Source organism: Pinus tabuliformis, chromosome 6, assembly GCF_031772625.1.
Source record: "Pinus tabuliformis cultivar Carrire ecotype Pingquan chromosome 6, CPIR1, whole genome shotgun sequence".
Lineage (NCBI taxonomy): Eukaryota > Viridiplantae > Streptophyta > Pinopsida > Pinales > Pinaceae > Pinus > Pinus tabuliformis.
The window spans coordinates 1,713,500,400-1,713,520,823 of NC_142292.1; the positions used below are offsets into that span (position 1 = coordinate 1,713,500,400).

At 34.9% G+C, this 20,424-nt stretch overlaps 1 pseudogene; it reads right to left on the reverse strand.

The window, feature by feature from the left end:
- Positions 1-16,622: 16,622 nt before the first annotated feature.
- Positions 16,623-18,845, reverse strand: LOC149265613 (cullin-1 pseudogene; annotated as a pseudogene).
- Positions 18,846-20,424: the final 1,579 nt, after the last annotated feature.

Consider the following 20,424-nt stretch of genomic DNA (forward strand, 5'->3'; position numbering starts at 1 on the left):
GAAAGGAAAAATTTGTACAAGCATAAAAAGAAGTGTTATGATAATCTGAATAAATATTTGGGTTTGATAATTGATGGTATGGACTAGAAGAAAACACTTTTACCACATTTTTTTCACACACCCAAAAATTTACAGGATGAAAATTTTATTGAGTATAACTTGGTCGGTTGTATGGTCTTCAATGGGAAAATGTTGCCAAGGGTGTACTTCGTAGCTCCAAATATTGATAATGATGCAAATTTGACCATAACCATAATTCATGATGTTGTTTCTCATTGGTCTGGTAATCTTCCCAAAGTTTTGTATCTACAATTGGACAACACTTGCCGTGAAAACAAAAATCAAGTTGTTTTTGGATATCTAAACATGCTTGTTGAATTGAGAAATTTTCAGAAGGTAAAGGTAGGTTTCCTTCTTTTTTGGCATACTGATGACCATATTGATTAGATGTTCAGTCGTTTTTTAGTCACATTGAGGAGGAAGGAAGTTGGGAGCTCGCCATCATTAATTGAATGTATTAAGAAATAATACATGCCAGAGCCTACTTTTGATGTGTTGGAAGAAACTGTTGACATGCGAAGGTTTATTCTAGGATCACATGGTGAGGGGAAATGAATTGAATATCTTAATGACATTAGCTTCCAACATCAATTTTGTATCAAAAAAATTGATGGGAAAACACTAATATGGGGCAAGAAGTTTCAACTATTGCAGAATGGGCACCGTCATCAGGTTTGGAATTTTTGAAGTTCATTCCAGATCATCCAATATTTGCATCAAAAATATTGTTATTACAATCGGTTGGTGAAGTTCATAATGCATGCAAATAGAATAGAGATATAAATTATTCTGATTGCCTAGAAGAAATGTTAATTTTAGGTATGTTTTATGCTAGAGCAATTTATTTCAATTTCTTTTCTAGATTAGCAATCACAACAGCATAAAGTAAACTGTAGATAGAACATAAATATAAATCGTAGAAGACAAGCCAAGACAAGAGGACACAAGATGTGGCGCTAGCCAGGGATAAATCCTAATGTGGGGAAACGCTTGATCAATTCTTCTTTTATGTTCTTCAAAGTTCAGCAGAGAAAGTGAGAGAGATAGTACATTTACAATAGAAGTCAATCTTTTGACTTTTGATATCGCATGAGATTAGTTGAAGACATATTGCTTCAACTGATTCTCTAAGGTGACTCCTTGACCTATCAGAGTGTTGCCTTTCATCCATTTTCTGCACATGACTGTGTGATACCATGCTGTACAGGTCCTCCTCATTGTTGTACCATTGAAGCCATCACTACAGTATCACTGAGATCAGCCTTGACATTATGTCAACGAGGTCTTTTTCAACATTATGACTATGCATTATATCTTCATCATCATTGAGAAAATGACGCTTTTCATCAAGTAGTCCTAGTTATTATATCATTCCTCCATTACTAGTTTGCTGGAGCTTTAGGACTGTTTCTTCTTATAGACTATGATACTACTCCTTATGCTGAGACAATGAGATATAGATCTGAATCTCACTATGATGTATGATCTCTCTGTATACCTGTGATCATCACTGAGATTGACTATTGTCTACTGCAGGAATACCTTCATGATCTTTATGTCCACATCCAAAACTTGTCTTGTTCCTTTTATTCGAGATAGATATGCCGAGAGTGACATGCCCAGACTTTGTTGTGGATACTACCTTCAGATCTAAAGTGTATCTAGACTTTGCTATAGAGAACTTATTCATTACTCCATGCATCGAGGTTGTGACTGCACCTAAAACCCAAACCAGGTGTAGTCAAACCCTGCGGCTCCTCTCTTCATGACTGCGACTACTTTCTTCATGACTGTAGCTTCCCTTTTCAAGACTGCAAATTCACGCATTGATTGTGGCTACACCTCCTTATTGCTATGGCTCCTCTTCTTCCTGACTGTAGCTCCATGCCTTAACTACGGCTTCACCTCCTCATGACTGTGGCTGTTCCATATGACAGTCGTTGCGTGTAGGGAGTCTCTCTGCCCTGTGTATAAATGACTTCCAGAACAATGCATAAGTACAATGTATAACATTCACAATGACCAACGTATAACATCCATTATGAACAGCGTATAAAGATAGCGTATAAGTCTTTTGCATATATGTATCCATTATGAATAGCGTATAAGTCTCCATCATGAACAACGTATAAGTCTCCATCATGATCTGCGTATATGGGAGCCTCCTTGACTGCGTAGATTAGGGCCTACCTATAAGACTTCTGGATAGCGTATTAGGGCCTGTGTATAAGGCTTCTGGACAGTGTATTAGGTCTCTGTCTGCTGCATAGATCATCCTCATATGCCTGTGGCTTCCTGCGGTTAGGGCATCACCATTGGGCCAACATATCTTCACTGTGTCTCTCCTTCACCAAAACCCAAAGACATGGAGAGGAGGAGACCACATATGAAGAGGATGTGTGTTCCAAATGATTTCAGGTCCTCTATATTTATACTAAAATGTGGATGATGAATAGACACGACTATTGGGCTTCTGAGCCTACATAGGATGTTAACCGACTTGACAATATGTCTTATAATACAAATAAATTCATAACTCCATGAATACTTATCAAAATCGGATGATATTTAGATCAATCCTACACCTCTCGATGAGAGGGATCCAATAAAAATATCAGCTGCCATAAATAAGATGAACCACATAGAGTTTAGCCCTAGTATCCAATTTAACAAGAAATTAGAAAATGTATTAGATATTTGGATTTTAGGCATCTGTGGTTCATTTCTTTTGAGTTTTGTCGCAGAGTATCCACAGTAGAAACCATATTTGTCAATGTTTCAAATCCCAACAGGGATCCATCATCATTTAGATTGGTCCTGATGATGGATCCCTGTTGGGATTTAAAACGTTGACAAATATGGTTTCTACTGTGGATACCCCGAGACAAAACTCAAAAGAAATATATTAGATATACATATGAGTACTTTGATATTGCTGATTCAGTTTGGTGGGAGTCATTTTTCAATAATCAAAGTGATATCATTTCAACAACAACAAATGAAGATATACCTTTGAAAAATCCATTTATTTGGCCACAAAATGTGTCGAATGAACATGAGGAAATAAACATTATTGAACAACAACAATCTCAAGGTATTATTAATTCTTCACAGGCAGAGGAAAGAGAGATGTATATTGGTTCCAGAAGATCTCGTGCACAACGTGAAGCCATGGAAGACCTTTATAGGGGTTCAATACATGATATTAAGGAGAGTTGCATGATCGCAGTTCTAGCAGATGGAGATCCCAATGGTTATCCATTCTAGTTTTCTAAAGTTATAAAGGTCTTTAGAGAAAATGAGGATGTTTCAGGTGTTGAAGTATATTGGTATGCCACACATACACACCCATTCAATGGTGTGTATAAACCAGAGATAGTAGTTGACAAAAAAATGGCGGAAAGATAAAAATAAAGGGTAGAAATATAAATTGTCGTTGCACAGACATATTAAAATTGGAGGATGTTGACATACTTGTTTATGACTTCAATTTAACAAAGAGATGAACTCTTCGCTCCAACACGATAGAGATTCTTAAAAGTTTGTTACTAGAAGGAATAGTGTTGAGATGGGAGTTTGTTGAAACTAGTGGTAGATCTAGAAGAATTTTGAAACGTGAAATGGTGGGCATGGATGTGGACTCAGATGGGGCACTAGTTGATGAAAGAGAAGAATATGGAACATCTTCGTCAACATCCAGTCACTCATTTGAAGATGTGAATTCTGATGGTGTGCAAGAAAAGATGAGTGATTTTGAATAATTGTTTAAGACAGTTTATATAACTGATGTTTGCATCGTATCTCGAAATAATTTTTTGATTTCCATATGGTGTTAACTGAGAAGTTATGAGTCATTTTTATGTTGTTGGATTATATGTCTTAATTATGATAATTTTTATTGTTTAGAATATCTACAATGCAACATTAAATTAGAGATATAAAATATGTTTCATTTAATATACAAATAATGACATTTGAATTTTTTTAGTCATGTAATTTGTTCATAATGTCATGGTTTTTTAATTTTATGGTTGAAAAAATTCCAATTTCTTTTGTATCTAGCATGTTATGGTTGAAAGCATGTTGAATTTATACTTAGAAAAGAAAAATGTTATTCTACCAAAAACATTAGTGTGTTTTTTCCTCATAAACAATTTTTTTTGGCACATAAAAATTCGGTTTTACTAGCATTTTTTAAAAATGTTGAAAATTGACCCTAAAAAATTCATCATTCCAGTATCATCACTTTTTAATTTTCAAGGTGTTTTTTTGCACGAAAACTTTATTTTCACTACCATTTTTAAAACATGTTCAAAATTGACCCTTAAAAAAACCATTGTTCCAGTATACACATTTTCGTTTTTAGCACTGTTTTTGATGTTTTTTCAGGGTTTTTTTGGCCAGAGTCCCCGTTTCAAAGTTTACATTGTTTTTATATGGAATACATAAGGACATTATTTCAGATACAAATACCAGATTTTTGGGACATTAATGGAGGAATTTATGGAGAATCTTGGAATTGATTTGAAATTTAGATCATCCTATCACCCTAGGCAGACTGAAGTAGTTAATATAAATTTGGTGAATATCTTGAGAATCTTGGTTGGAGATCATCCAAAGCAGTGGGATCAACTACTTTCCCAGGCGAAATTTTCTTATAATGATTCTCCATATATAAGAATTGATCAAAGTCCTTATTAGATTATGCATGGAATGCATCCAAGATGAGTGCAAGAACTCATAAACTTTGGAAGAGTAGGGAAAATGAGTGCAACATGAGAATATATTGTTAAAGCCATGCCAGAGATCCATGAATAAGTGAAGCAAAGATTATAGGCGAGTATTCTTGCTAATATTGAAAGGAGATTGAAATGAGAGATTGCAAGGAGATTTTTAATATTGATACCATGATAAAACAATTCTCGGAAAAAAATCACTCCATATTTTACTAGCGAAATGAGGGAAATTTCACCTTGTGATATCTCAACGTTTTTAAAGTTCTTTCAACATGACTTCGTCATGTACTTTACCTAAAACTGGTAGTATTGTGACAACCACATATTCTTCCAAAGAAATCTTGTACTTGTCATAGAGTTGTTGTGCATACATATAAGAAGCCCTTTGCGTGCATATTTTGTAGACATTTGTATAAATGTTCATATAATATGTTACAAGAAACTTGTATTTTAAATATTCTTTCAGAATATCTATCAACTTTAGGATGCCATTTTGAATAATATCCCATCCTTCATTGAATTCTATAGTTGTATCTCTTGACATCATCATATTTTTTGAAGTGGTAACTTCCCTCCTTTCTTAGCTTTCAACTTCTTTCAAGTGACGTTTGCGAACGCTACAGGGAAGTCTTTCCTTACGCAAAAAATATCATGTAATTTAACCTAATTGTGTCGATTGCTAGTTTTGTTAGTCACTATGCATAAAATAGAGAAAGGGATTGTCTCACATTGTGAGGAAAAGAAGAAGTTTTTTTATATATTAATATAGAGAGAGTCACTCCATATAAGAAACCCAAATTTTTGGTTCAATTTGATTGGGAAATATTATTTATTTATGAAAATATTTAACACATTAAATTATTTTTGTGGATTTATACTCGAGTATATATGAGATGCATAAATCGTTATTGCATATATACACTTCAACAACTTATGCATACCACTGTGCTAGTATCGACCTTTACAATTCAACATAACAAATCATACATATGAAAAATAAAAACGATCAATAATATTGATAATTCTAAATATAAACCATAAAGCATTGACACATTAAAGAAAAATAAACACCTACACATAATGTGCCCAATTAACTGTGATAATGTTTATAATGGAAATAGTTTACTTTAGTCACTTGCATTTAATGTACCCCATTAACGCATGATAATATTTTTATTTATTTTATTTATAATAAATAAAAAAAAAATATATCAATTTTTCTTAGAAAACCATTTTCTTAAAAAATAGCAATAAACATAAAACTAAAGTTTGAAACTTATTCTAATTGAAGTCAATGTATTAATTGATACATTGACACCTATACCGTTTTCTTTGTTTGGAGACTTAGAGTGAACACCCACTCTTATTTGCTGAACAATAATGCATTCAAGGCTTTAAGCCTCTATTAACTCAACTCTACCACCTAGCCAACTCCTAACCACCTCATAACCTCCTCACCTTCCATTACAAAAACAATTGAAGCATGCAAAGGAAAAAAACCATGGTTGTTTTAGATATAAGTCAAGCTGATTGCGATTGATCTGATGTGTGAGCCCAACTAATTAAGAGGAGGTTGAGATTTCATGGAGTACAGGTGGGTCTACACTGACTCTTCCTAGAGGCCGAGACATGAAAGCATTTTGACATGAGCTGGGATCATCAGTTGATAGAGTCAGGCCCAACAACTAATGAAGAAATCTCGGAGTTTGTTTGCTAAGTTCATCTCTTTTGCGTGCATTTGAACAACCCAAGATGTCGTAATCCTGAGCCAACATCTCTAGGACAAAGGAGATTAGGGGCAATAGTTTACAGAGCTAAGTTCAGTGTTAGACAGAGAAATCTTGGAGTCTGTCTCCCAGGGATTTCCCTTTGTGCACACTTGGGGATAGCAGGGGTGATGTAACCCTAGACTAATATGTACAAGTGAGAAAACTTAAAGCGGGCTTCGTCACAAGCTTTGGTCATGTTATAAACACAGAATGTCGAAAAACAAAGTTGCAGAGGTAACACCTTCTATGAGAGATAAGCCATCTTTCCTTTGGAAACTTTTTACAATATCAACTATAGTAGTTCTTTAGGTTTTTAGCTTTAATGACTACCTTTTGATATATATATATATATATATATATATATATATATATATATATATATATATATATATATATATATATATATATATATATATATATATATATATATATATATTCTTCCTAGCGGTGGTTCTAGTTAGCTATGACTATTAAAGAGTTCTAAAGTACTTGAGGGGAAATGAAGACTTTGGACTCAACTATACACGAGTGGGTGACATTTAGCTTGATTGGATACTCTGATTCAGATCTCAATGGAGATAAATAAATTGTAGTATCTACTATAGGTTATGTTATGAGTCTCCTAGAGGTCACGCAAACAATTAGTTCCAGTAGATTTCGCAAGTGAGGTAGAATATGTGGCAGCAACTCAAGCAACAAAGGAAATTGTGTGGCTTCGAAAAATTCTAGAAGATTTGTAGGAGAAACAAATGTATTCAACTCCTCTTTTGATTGACAACACTTTTGCAATAAAGTTGGCCAAGAACGCAAAGTTCCATGATTGAACCAAACACATCAATACAAAGTATCATTTGATCCAACATCATGTTGCGACATTGTTCCACAAATGAGCATATAGCAAACATCTTCACCAAAGTGCTTGGAAAGGAAAAATTTGGAAGAATCAAAATAATTCTTCGACTCATAAACATCCCTTCAGATTAAGGGGGGGATGATGTTCATACCTAATCTTTGTGAAAAAGTATCATCAACATCTTCGATTCTTTCATGTGCCCAATATGACCTGTGTTGTTGGCTGGAGAGTTCAAGGGACTTTCAGATTGTATTTTCTTCCTTCTCCATACTCGTGCAACTTTCTTCTTTTGCATGGTTCTAGCTTGTGTAAGAGCCCAAGTTAAGTTACAATCACGTGGCACATGACCAATGTTATGATACTTGAAGCATTCTACATTGTTCATGAATAAGAATTCATGATTTCTTCCTGCAAAATTTCTTCTTGCAGATTTTTGGGGACAATAATATCTATCTTTATGAGATGGTTGGGGACCATAACATCTATCTTTATGATATGATTTACAATATTTTTCCATGTGACCAAAGTTTGTACAAGAATAAAAATAACTAAAAAATGAACTTTGGTACCTGGGAGATGGAGATTTCCTTGATGTACTTCTGAAGCCTTTCTACCTTGAGATCCTTTGATGATAACCATTGCCTCTCGCATCTTTGACATCATCTACATTTCTTCTTGGAGCAGGATTTCGTCTTGGAGAAGGATTTCTTCTATTGTAGCCTTGATGTTTCTCCTCACCTTTGCTGGAATTGGGAGCATCACCATTTCTTTCTGGCTTCTTCACATCCTTATGCATACCACTGTGCTAGTATCAACCTTTACAATTCGACATAACAAATCATACATATGAAAAATAAAAACAATCAATAATATTGATAATTCTACATATAAACCATAAAGCATTGACACATTAAATAAAAATAAAAACCTACACATAATGTGCCAATTAACTGTGATAATGTTTATAATGGAAATAGTTTACTTTAATCACCTGCATTTAATGTACCCCATTAACACATGATAATATTTTTATTTATTTTATTTATAATAAATAAAAACAAAATATATCAATTTTTCTTAGAAAACCATTTTCTTTAAAAATAGCAATAAACATAAAACTAAATTTTGAAATTTATTCTAATTGAAGTCAATGTATTAATTGATACATTGACACCTATACCGTTTTCTTTGTTTGGAGACTTAGAGTGAACACCCACTCTTATTCATTGAACAATAATGCATTCAGGGCTTTAAGCCTCTATTAACTCAACTCTACCACCTAGCCAACTCCTAACCACCACATTACCTCCTCACTTTCCATTACAAAAACTATTGAATCATGCAAAGGAAAAAACTATGGTTGATTTAGATATAAGTTGATATGACTGCAATTGATCTGACGTGTGAGCCCAACTAATTAAGAGGAGGTTGAGATTTCATGGAGTACAGGTGGGTCTACACTGACTCTTCCTAGAGGTCGAGACATGAAAGCATTTTGACATGAGCTGGGATCATCAGTTGATAGAGTCAAGCCCAACAACTAACGAAGAAATCTCGGAGTTTGTTTTCTATGTTCATCTCTTATGTGCGCATTTGAACAACCCAGGATGTTGTAATCCTGAGCCAACGTCTCCAGGACAAAGGAGATCGGGGCCAATAGTTTACAGAGCTAAGTTCAGTGTTTGAGAGAGAAATCCTGGAGTCTGTCTCTAGGGGATTTACCTTTGTGCACACTCGGGGATAACAGGGGCGATGTAACCCTAGACTGATACGTACAAGTGAAAAAAATTAAAGCAGGCTTCATCACAAGTTTTGGTCATGTTATAAATGTAGTGTCAAAAAACAAAGTTGCAGAGGTAACACCTTCTATGAGAGATAAGCCATCTTTCCTTTGGAAAATTTTTACAATATCGACTATAGTGGTTCTTTAGGGTTTTAGCTTTAATGACTACCTTTTGATATATATATATATAGATATATATATATTCTTCCTAGCGGTGGTTTTGGTTACTTACGACTATTAAAGAGTTATAAAATACTTGAGGGGAAATGAAGACTTTGGAATCAACTATACAGAAGTGGGTGACATTTAGCTTGATTGGATACTCTAATTCAGATCTTGATGGAGATATATAAACTGTAGTATCTAGTACAGGTTATGTTATGAGTCTTGGATCATGAGACATCTCCTAGAGGTCACACAAACAATCAGTTCCAGCAGATTCCACAAGTGAGGTAGAATATGTGGCAGCAACTCAAGCAACAAAGGAAATTGTGTGGCTTCAAAAAATTCTGGAAGATTTGTAGGAGAAACAAATGCATTCAACTCCTCCTTTGATTGACAACACTTTTGCAATAAAGTTGGCCAAGAACACAAGGTTCCATGATTGAACCAAACACATCAATACAAAGCATCATCTGATCCAACATCATGTTGTGACATTGTTCCACAAATGAGCATATAGAAAACATTTTCACCAAAGTGCTTGGAAAGAAAAAATTTGGAAGAATCAAAATAATTCTTCGACTCATAAACATCCCTTCAGATTAACGAGGGGAGGGTGTTCACACCTAATCTTTGTGAAAAGGTATTATCAACATCTTCGATTCTTTCATGTGCCCAATATGACCTGTGTTGTTGGCTGGAGAGTTCAAGGGACTTTCAGACTGTATTTGCTTCCTTCTCCATACTTGTGTAACTTTCTTTTTTTGCATGGTTCTAGCTTGTGTAAGAGCCCAAGTTAAGTTACAATCATGTGCCATATGACCAATGTTATGATACTTGAAGCATTCTACATTGTTCATGAATAATAATTCATGATCTCTTCCTACAAAATTGTTTCTTGGAGATTGTTGGGGACCATAATATCTATCTTTATGAGATGGTTGGGGACCATAACATCTATCTTTATGATATGATTTACAATATTTTTCCATGTGACCAAAGTTTGTACAAGAATAAAAATAACTAAAAAATGAACTTTGGTACCTGGGAGATGGAGATTTCCTTGATGTACTTCTGAAGCCTTTCTGCCTTGAGATCCTTTGATGATAACCATTGCCTCTCGCATCTTTGACATCATCTACATTTCTTCTTGGAGCAGGATTTCGTCTTGGAGCAGGACTTCTTCTATTGTAGCCTTGATGTTTCTCCTCGCCTTTGCTGGAACTGGGAGCATCACCATTTCTTTCTGGCTTCTTCACATCCTTTTTGTTTGAATCATTATCATTATTGTTTGAGGATTCACCTGCATAAGCGAGACCTGATATATCAAATGGACATATGTGATAGCTGAGCATGTCATCCAAGGCCTGAGATCTCTTCAAGATTTTGTTCATCCCTTCAACCTTTTTTCTGAGGAAGACAATCTCTTCTTCCAATCTTTTACACTCATTATTCTTCTTAGCAGGTTGTTTCTCAGTTTCTTCCTTGATACGAGTAGCTTCATCTGCTTATATTTTAAGGGAGATTATATCTAACTTAATTTTGAAGGTTTCTTCATCCTTTACTTTCAATTGACATATTGTGGTGTTTCTTTCCTTTCCTACTTCATCAACCTGTCCTTCAATGACTTATAATGCTTCCATTGTCTTCTCAGCTCCTTATGCTTGTTTCCTTGCTTCTAGTAGTTGAGGTTTTAGAGAGGAGACCTCCACCTTGTACTGACCAATACCTTCTTCAAGTTTGTTCAATCTCTTGTGCCTTTGTTCAAGTTGACTTGACAAGGTATCTTCCCGTTTCTTTGCTTTATCCAATTGATTTTTCATGGATATGACTTCTTCATGATGCTTTCTTTTTCTTTGATGAAATTCCTTCTTAAGGTTAGCAAGCTCTTCATCCCTTTCTTGTACTTGAAGCTTGACAAGGTCAACTGTCTCCCTTGTTTGATCTTGGTCACTGGCTAGTATTATCTCCTTATGTTCTTCATTTTCCTTTTTCAAATTGTTAATCTCTTCCATGGCAGCCATAAGTTGAGCGAGGAGATATTCTACAAAATCTTTTTCATTCTCTTCATCTTTTAGGTCTGCTTTAGCCTTGATGTCATCATTCTCATTTTCAGCTTCTATGATAGGTTCTAGATTTCCTTCTTGATTTCAATCATCTTCTTGACTGATGGTCATGGTCAATACTCCTTCTGAGTGAAGGCCATGAATTTTTTCCCATATACCCTTTGCTGGTGAATATTTTCCTAGATTGTTCTTTATAGAATCAGGTAGTCCATTCAAGATTGCCTTCATTGCTTTTGCATTATACTCCTTGGATTCTTCATCCATCCTACTATCAACAATCAGTGATTTCCAGATTTCAATCCCTTGAGTCTGTAAGAAATTCCTCATTCTTGCTTCCCATATACTAAAGTTCCCATTGAACTTTGGAGCCTCCTCAAATTGATTGTCTTCTATTTTAGGGGTAGAGGAAGACACTAGCTCTTGACTTCGCCATTTGTGTTCTAAAGATCAACCTTCAAGCTATTAGGCTTTGAATGAAGGTACTAGCTCTGATACCAATTGTTGGAAATGATGGGGGGGGGGGGTGAATCAGTATTTCTTTTTCAACTATTATTTTACCAATTGAAACATTTATATTCAAAACACACGATGAACAACAAGTATCAATGCTTTTGTTAATATAATCTTTGTTATAAAAATAGATACAATATATAAGTGGTTGCAATCAGTTTCCAAGCACCAACTTTGACTTTTGTGAGGCTCCAACCTCCAGATCCTTGTCTGCTAAATTTGAATCAAAAGAGTCTACGATAGAAGAAAAACATGATTTGTAGATTATCACTATGACACAGCCTCACGAAATCTTAACTGCCTTTGAGATGAAAAAAGGAGGTCCATCAGAGATGAGAGAAGCCACATTTAGAGCTTCAGCAAAAGGAAAGGAAGAACACAATGAATCAGGACATATTTCAGAAGAAGAAGATGAGGTAAACTTTGTCAAGAAGCTTCAATGGGGCTCCAAAAGATTTAGAGGTAAGCTACCCTTCAAATGCTTTGCCTATGGCAGGGTCGGTCATTATGCTGCCAAATGTCCTTATAAAGATAAATATGAAAAAGGGAAGGAATATGAAAAATGGAATATAAAACAAGTTGTAAATAAAAGAAGTTACTATACTCATGAAGATAGAGATGGTTTATCAAATAGTGATGAAGATGAAAATAGTAATGAATATAGACTTCTAATGGCTTATGACAATGATAATTTTTGGGATGATTTAGAAAAAGACAACCTTCATGAAGAAATTTTTGAACTAAAAATCTATTTAGAAGAAAAGAATATGATTATAGATACCTTGACATACCAACTTGCTGAAAAAGAAAAACACGATGAAAAACTAGAATGTGAAATTGTGGGTATAAGAAAGGATCTTGAGAAAAAAAAATCTCTCAGTCTTAGATTTGCTAAAGGATCAAAAACCTTAGATGAAATTATCAAAGTGCAGTGTTCTCCTCTGATAAAGACAGGTCTTGGATATACGAAGAAGCATCTCAATCACAAAAGTCGTCAACTTCCACTAAAAGCTATCTTGATGCAGCAAAGACAAGTGAACAATATGACAATCGTCAGCAAGGGCATAAAGCAGATCACCAGGTAAATAAAACTCAATTTATTCCAAGGATGAATAGAAGCCATAACCAATCTCAGGTAAATCATACTCAATTTGCTCCAAAGATGAATATCAATAGAAACTACAATCACCAGGTCAATAGATTCAATAGTCGCAGGAACTTCTTTAATGGGCAATGTTTTTCATGTCATAATTTCGGACACAAAGCTGCTCAATGTGTTGCTTACAAAACCATCATGACTAGAGAAGCACGAAATCAAAGGAATGTAATAGGGGTCAAGAAAAGTTCCTATAATAACTTTTCTCTTCTTGAAAATGAAATAGAACACTCAATCTATTACAAATTTGGTCACGAAGAATCTAAATGCAGGAGCAAATTTCGGCAATAATCTCAAAAGGAGCAAACTCAATTAAATCCAAAGATATGGAGAAGGAAACAATCTCAAACAGAAAGATGTGGTATAGCTTTGTATGTAGAAGGATAAGAAAATCAGTAGTACATCGACAAGTAGATGCTCAAAATACATGATAGGTGACAAAGAAAAAATTCACTCATATAATGCCTTAGAAAATGAAACAAATGTCTCATTTGGAAATGATACTCCTGCTATCATAAAAGGTAAAGGATCTGTTTTCTTGAAAGAAAAGGTTAAACCTAGAAATGTTATGTATGTAGACAATTTAAAGCATAAATTGTTGAGTGTCAGTCAAATGTGTGATCAAGGAAATGAAGTGTTGTTTCAATCAAACAGATGTGTTTTTCGTGAACTTGATACAGGGGAGACCATGATCAAAGGTACAAGAAATCCTAACAACTTATGCATACTTAAGGGAGGACAACAACAGTGTTATCTAAGTAAAAATGATGAAAATTGGTTGTGGCATAGAATATTAGGACATCTAAGCTTTTCTCAAATAAGAAAAGCATGTAGATTCAAGGTTGTTCGTGATCTTCTAGATATTAGCATCCTTGAAAATACAATATGAAAACCATGTCAATTCGCTAAGAAAACCAGAGCTCACTTCATTGAAAAAGAAGGGTTAGCTAGTAAGCCTCTTGAACTTGTTCATACAAATTTATGTGGACCATCAAGGAAAAGGTCACCTCGTGGAGAAGAATACTTTATTTTGTTCATTGATGATTTTTCTAGAATGTGTTGGATAGGTATGCTAAAGCATAAAGATGAAGCATTTGAAAAGTTCCAAGTATTGGAATAAAAAGTCAATTCTCCACTGTGAAGACTCCGCAGCAAAATGGAGTGGTAGAAAGAATGAACGGAATTGTTCAACAAATGGCTTGAGCTATGCCAGATGAATCTGGAACTCTTGCTACCTTCTGGGGCGAAGCTGCATTTTCTCCTCTTAACTATTATGGTAGATAGAACTCAAACTCCACATGAAATTTGGTATGGTAAGACTCCTATCGTAAAATACTTCAATGTTTTTGGAAGCAAATGTTATATCAAAAGGGTTGATGAAAAACTTAGTAAGTTTGATCCTAGAGCAGATGAAGGTATTCTTCTTGGTTACTCTTCCCGAGGTAAAGGATATAAATGTTATAATAAAAGACATGGGAAAATTGTTGAAAGTATTGATATTGTAGTTGATGAAGCATGCAAAAATCCAAAACAAACAAAAACAAAAGATTATGACAATGAATTATAATTATGTGGTTTAATCATGTATAGTATAGATCTGAATACTAACGCATGCGTTATTCTATAAATGTTATGATTTGGGTATAACTGAAGTCTGGAATAGTAGAAAAATTATGAATTAATATTTACAAATGTGTACTCTAGTCGGCTTTGACAAAAGTGCTTATACACTCTAGTTTGTCACATGGAAGTAGCATATACCTTATGAAGTATGTTTCAGTTGTTTCTATTTGTTATTGCAAAATTCTGACTTTTACTTTGGGTTCTGGTGACTGTATTATGGTGAGAGTGTTGTGAATGATGAGATTCAAGTTATGGTGATTGAGTTTCAGTGATTGGTTGATGCAGATGTACTTGATGATTGTATTGTAGTTATGATGTTGTTGATGGATCTAGTATGAAAATTGAATGAAACGTGGCCTTTAGATTGTGGTGTTGTGTTCCAAGAGTATCCATTGTGAAAATTCATGAAACTTGGTCACTGGTAGAAGAGTGGAGTTTTCTATAGGCTGGCACAACGTACTAGTAAACGTATTGGCTAGTACAAGAGCTAGGGGGTTGTAGCTCCCTTCCAATGGTAACTGGAGAATTAGAGGTGGGTGCCTACATATTGGTATGAATCTGCAACAGTGCAAGATTGTAAACATATTTTTTTATTATTAAAAGAAGATAGAAACGACAACAACAGGTGGTTTTTACCCACATTGGATTTCCACCTTATATCTTGGTGTTCATGTGTGTTGCTTATGTGTGATGCTTTATTTTGATTTTACTATACTGTCTAATAAATCTCGGTTAAAGTTCAATACATGATAAAATGTGTAAATCAAAAGTTCTCTGCATATACGTTGGTTTCTTTAAGTACATTCGCGTGTACACATGAGTTCACCTAGTTGAAGTAGCGAGTCCACATATTCTTCCAATGAAATCTTATACTTGTCATAGAGTTGTTGTGCATACATATAAAAAGGCCTTTGGGTGCACATTTTGTAGACATTTGTATAAATGTTCATATACAATGTTATAGGAAACTTGTCTTTTAAATATTCTTTCAGAATATCTATCAACTTTAGACTGATTGCCATTTTGAATAATATCCCATCCATCATTGAATTATATAGTTGTATCTCTTGACATCATCATATTTTTTGAAGTGGTAACTTCCCTCCTTTCTTAGCCTTCAACTTCTTTCCAGTAACGCCTACCAACAAAATCTTGAACAGATCTAGGGATGAACAAAATCTTGGTTGAAAGGCTATAGTTTTTGTGGTTTTAGGGATGAACAAAATGTGGAATTCTACATGTCTTGCTGTAAATAATTAAAAACTATAGCCTTTCAACCAAGTCCACATATCGAGGTAAAGTAAAACTGTTTGTTTCAAATAAAATTGGTTCAAATTTTGGCACAAGAGACAAGTCTAGCAGTGAAAAACTAAAAGCTATGGCCTTTCAACCAATTCCACATATAAAGGTAAAGTAAAACAATTTGTTTCAAATAAAATTGGTTCAATTTTTGGCAAAAGAGACGGGAGAATCCATTATTTGACTTCTGTTGCCAGCCAAATATAAGCCTATAATGATGACTCAAATAGATGAAACCAATCACAGCATAAAAAATTAAATATAAAATAACCTAGAAAATAATGTTTTTAATTACATTATCCATACACGGTCAAATAAAAGTCACAGCATAAAAAATTAAATATAAAATAACCTAGAAAATAATGTTCTTAATTACATTATCCATACACGGTCAAAATAAAAAAAATGAAAGATAAAACATATACCAAACTCGTAATATACGGCTACATGAAATCTAATTCTACAACGGCAGGAATAATAATTTACATAATAATAATAATAATAATTTACATTATCCATAAAGTCAATTAAAAAGTTCCGTATCCTGCAGATGAATGATTGAAAATGTAGGCCTAAAACAATATCCGAAAATGATACAATTTCTTTTATGCTACATATCGAATGATATTAGGATTTTCTTTGTCCCGTTCTATGAACTCCCTTGAAATCAGATCTTCAATCTGCTTCTGCATTAAGTTAACTTTTGGTTTGAACGTGGCTTGCAGTTGCTGAACGCATTCAACCAATAATTCCTGACTGCTCAAGACTTTTCTAGCCTTCATTGTCCGAACTATCGCAGCATCGATGGCATGGCATCTATCGCCATCTACAACCTCGCTGACTCTCTTCTTCTCATCCATTTGTGGAAGTGAAATCTTAATCCTCGCAGATTTGCAGGTGAAGCTAGCATTGAATCCAAAATTATCAGTTTTTGTTATTGTTCGAGTCACCGGCTCCTTCAAAATAATCTTGTACTTTCCACATACAAATGAATGAAGCAGTCTAATAACATCCTCCTCTGGCAAATTTAATTGTGAACTGATTTCTTCACAGCTCAATCTTTCGAAATCGTTGAACAATAAAAGCATGACTGCCTGGTTGGTTGATACTGCAATTTCTATTGGCTTAGTATCAAAGTTTCCTATAATTTTACAATTTCCCAAACAATACATCCATGTAAGTTTACGATGCTGATATTTTGTAGAATAAAAGCCTTCATACGCCGTAATGCATTTAAGAATTTCCGCTGGTGGATTGAGGTTGAATAACTTGTAGGTTGGCCAGAACGCATTATTTAATACTGTAACAGTCAACTCTATTCCAGGATGCACATTTGAATAATCATGAAGGTATGTGTTGAAGTCAAGTTGAGTCTCCCTTGCCAGTGTGAAATCATTAACCATGCCCTGCATCTTTGACGTTAGCTGGAGACCACATTGATGCTTTATCTTTGACAACATGGCTCGTTCATGGCTCTCATTTGCGCTTTTAGGGTGTAGTAATCTGGAAGCTAGTTTTTTCCTGTAAAATTCACAAAATAAATCTCTATCACTAACATACTGAAGGAGATTCGCCGCCTTTCCAAGAATACCCTCAATATGATCATCACTTAAACCGCTCTTTTTAAGCACGTTGTCACAAAATGTAGCCAGAAACTCTGCACATGTGCTTTCTTCGACTTTTTTATCACATATTACTTCAAATGCGTCGCTCAAGGCTTTATAAAAAATACTGCTTCTTTGAAATGCATCCACAACGTAACCACTACACTTATCATGCACTTCAATAATCTTCTCCACAAACTCATGTGCTGGAATGTCATCTATATTATTATTATTATTCTTGACAACATCTTCCACCCATTTAAATAATTTTATTCCTTCGCTGATTACATGCTGTTTAAAAATATTTGCAAAAGGTTCCAAGCCTTGAGGTATTCTAAAGAACAGCCTGTACATTCTCGAAAGATCGTCTTTCTTGTCGTTTGTAAGCAAAACATGACAGCCCGAATACTCATTTTCCAAAAGTTGAATATAATAGCGGGAGAGGATTTCACTTTCTACTTTCTCTAATAACTTCTGCTCGCTGCTGGAATGCAAATAATGAGCAGCTCTTTCTTTCTCACCTCTCAAACATTCTTCGGCCTTTATCATATAGTGAGCACATGAATCCTCCTCTAATATCCATAATGAACCCTTCCTAGAGTAGTAAGCTCCAGTATCTTCCAACATGGGAGCTTCAAAGTCTTTTTGGTACAAATCCATGCGATCCATTCCCATTTCCACAAAAAAATTCACAATGTTTCTCAACAAACCGCGATCAATTTGTTCTCCCTCGCGCTCTCGATTAATCAACTCAATCACCACATTCTTCACATTAATCTTGATACCGTGATACACAACGTCACGGAAACACATCACTCCAACTTTTACTAGCGAAACCAGGGAGTTTTGCCCCACGAAGTAAAGATCCAAATAAGAGAACATATTTGAGGTGAGTCTAACCAGCACCTTCTCATAATTTCCCCAACATTTCTCAACTTCTTTCAACAGGAACTCACCATGCACTTCCCCTAAAGCTGGCAATACTGTGACAGCAACGTATTCTTCCAACGAAATCCTGTACTTGTCATAGAGTTGTTGTGTGTACCGATAAGGAGGCCTTTGGGTGCACATTTTGTACACAGTTGTATAAATCTTAATGTACTCCGTTACAGGAAACTCGCCTTTTAAATCTGTTTTGAGAATATTTATCAACTTTAGGATGCAATTCTGAATAATATCCCATCCTTCATTGAATTCTATAGTACCTGTATCTGTTGACGTCATCATCATTTTCCAAGTGGTAACTGCCCGCCTTTCTTAGCCTTCACCTAAACAAAAGAAATTGTGTCGACTGCGCCTAAACAAAAGAAATTGTTTCGCATGGTGAGGAAGAAGAGAAGAATCATTTTGATATATTTATACGGAGATCGCCCCTCCATGTGGGGCACCCAAATTTCTGGGCCGACAATATGTGAAATAATTAAATTATGAACCATATCAACTTCCATCTCAAACTACCGTACACACCACTTTACGAGGCTGCAATGTTGCCAGTTTAATCGCCCTCAGGGGAAGCTAAAAATAGATGAAAATTTGTCTTGTAAAATATTGTAATTTCATAGTAATTCTGGGTCGTTCATTATGCGGATGATCTCATGTAGAAGTTATGTTAATCTAGGGTTTTTTCCCTATAAGGCAACCTTCGGTTTATATGAGGGAATTGTATTACGACTATTTATTATTATTATGAGAGAAAAATATAGAGTAGACTATGTGAAAGCGAAGAGAAAATTACAATGCATTTGCAGCATGTTGTATCTTTCCATTTTGTTGGATAATATAAAAGGAAGGACTGAATGTTTCTCCATGGATGTAGCCCAAATTGGATGAACCGCATACATCTGTGTCTCTCTTTTTTTATGCATTTCTTTATTTGTGTCTCCACAATTTTTTTGTGTATTTCATTGTTTAGTTAATTAATTTCTAACATTTTTCAATATGTACTCAAATCAAGGGTATTATTTAATATGCCATGAACGCATGTGATATGTCATAGGTTCATTGAGTGAAGCCTCCTTGAGGCTCTAGCTTCTAAGCTAGGCTAGCTTATGATCTCTACAAGTAGCTTATGGTCTAAGGTTGTTTGCACAAATACAAAAGTCCTTGGTCAATTATAGAATGGATTTGGGCCCCAAATCGAAGGAGATCAAATGCTTCAGTTATTTCGAAGGTGATTGTTCATTCTTTTGAGCTGATTGAAAAGGGATTGGTTCGGAAAGTGGGCAATGAGGAGCATGTTAGAATTGGATCAGATCCATGGGTTGCGAGTGGCCCAAACTACTGTCTCCCGCAAATATGGTAGATCATCTTTCAACAATTGGATTTGAAACATTGGCTCACGTTGCAGATGAGGAAAGTTTCTCAATATGGGGGCAGGGCTGGCGTTCAACGCATCACCTTAATCTACAAGGAAACTAGGACGATCTCTAACGACATTTCATAGCCTATCTAAATGAATATGATGCTTGCATCAAGGATAGGGAGGATTCACTAATGTGTACTCTTGCAATCTCTCAAAACTACACCCCTAAATTGGCATATGTCTTTCTAATCGAAGGTATGAAGCCCCCCTTTTCTCTCCAGGTGGTGGAAAATTCTATGGAAGATCAAATTCCCTACAGAAGAACATCTCTTCCAATTATGTATCCTGGAAAATCGGGTTCCCACACGAGATAATATGGTTCAATGAGATATCATTAGTCCAAAGCAGTGTCCATTATGTAAAAACAAAGGGGAGACTCTAAATCGGTTTTTTCTCTTCTATCCATTTTCTTTATTGAATTGGAATTCAGCTTTCATTGGC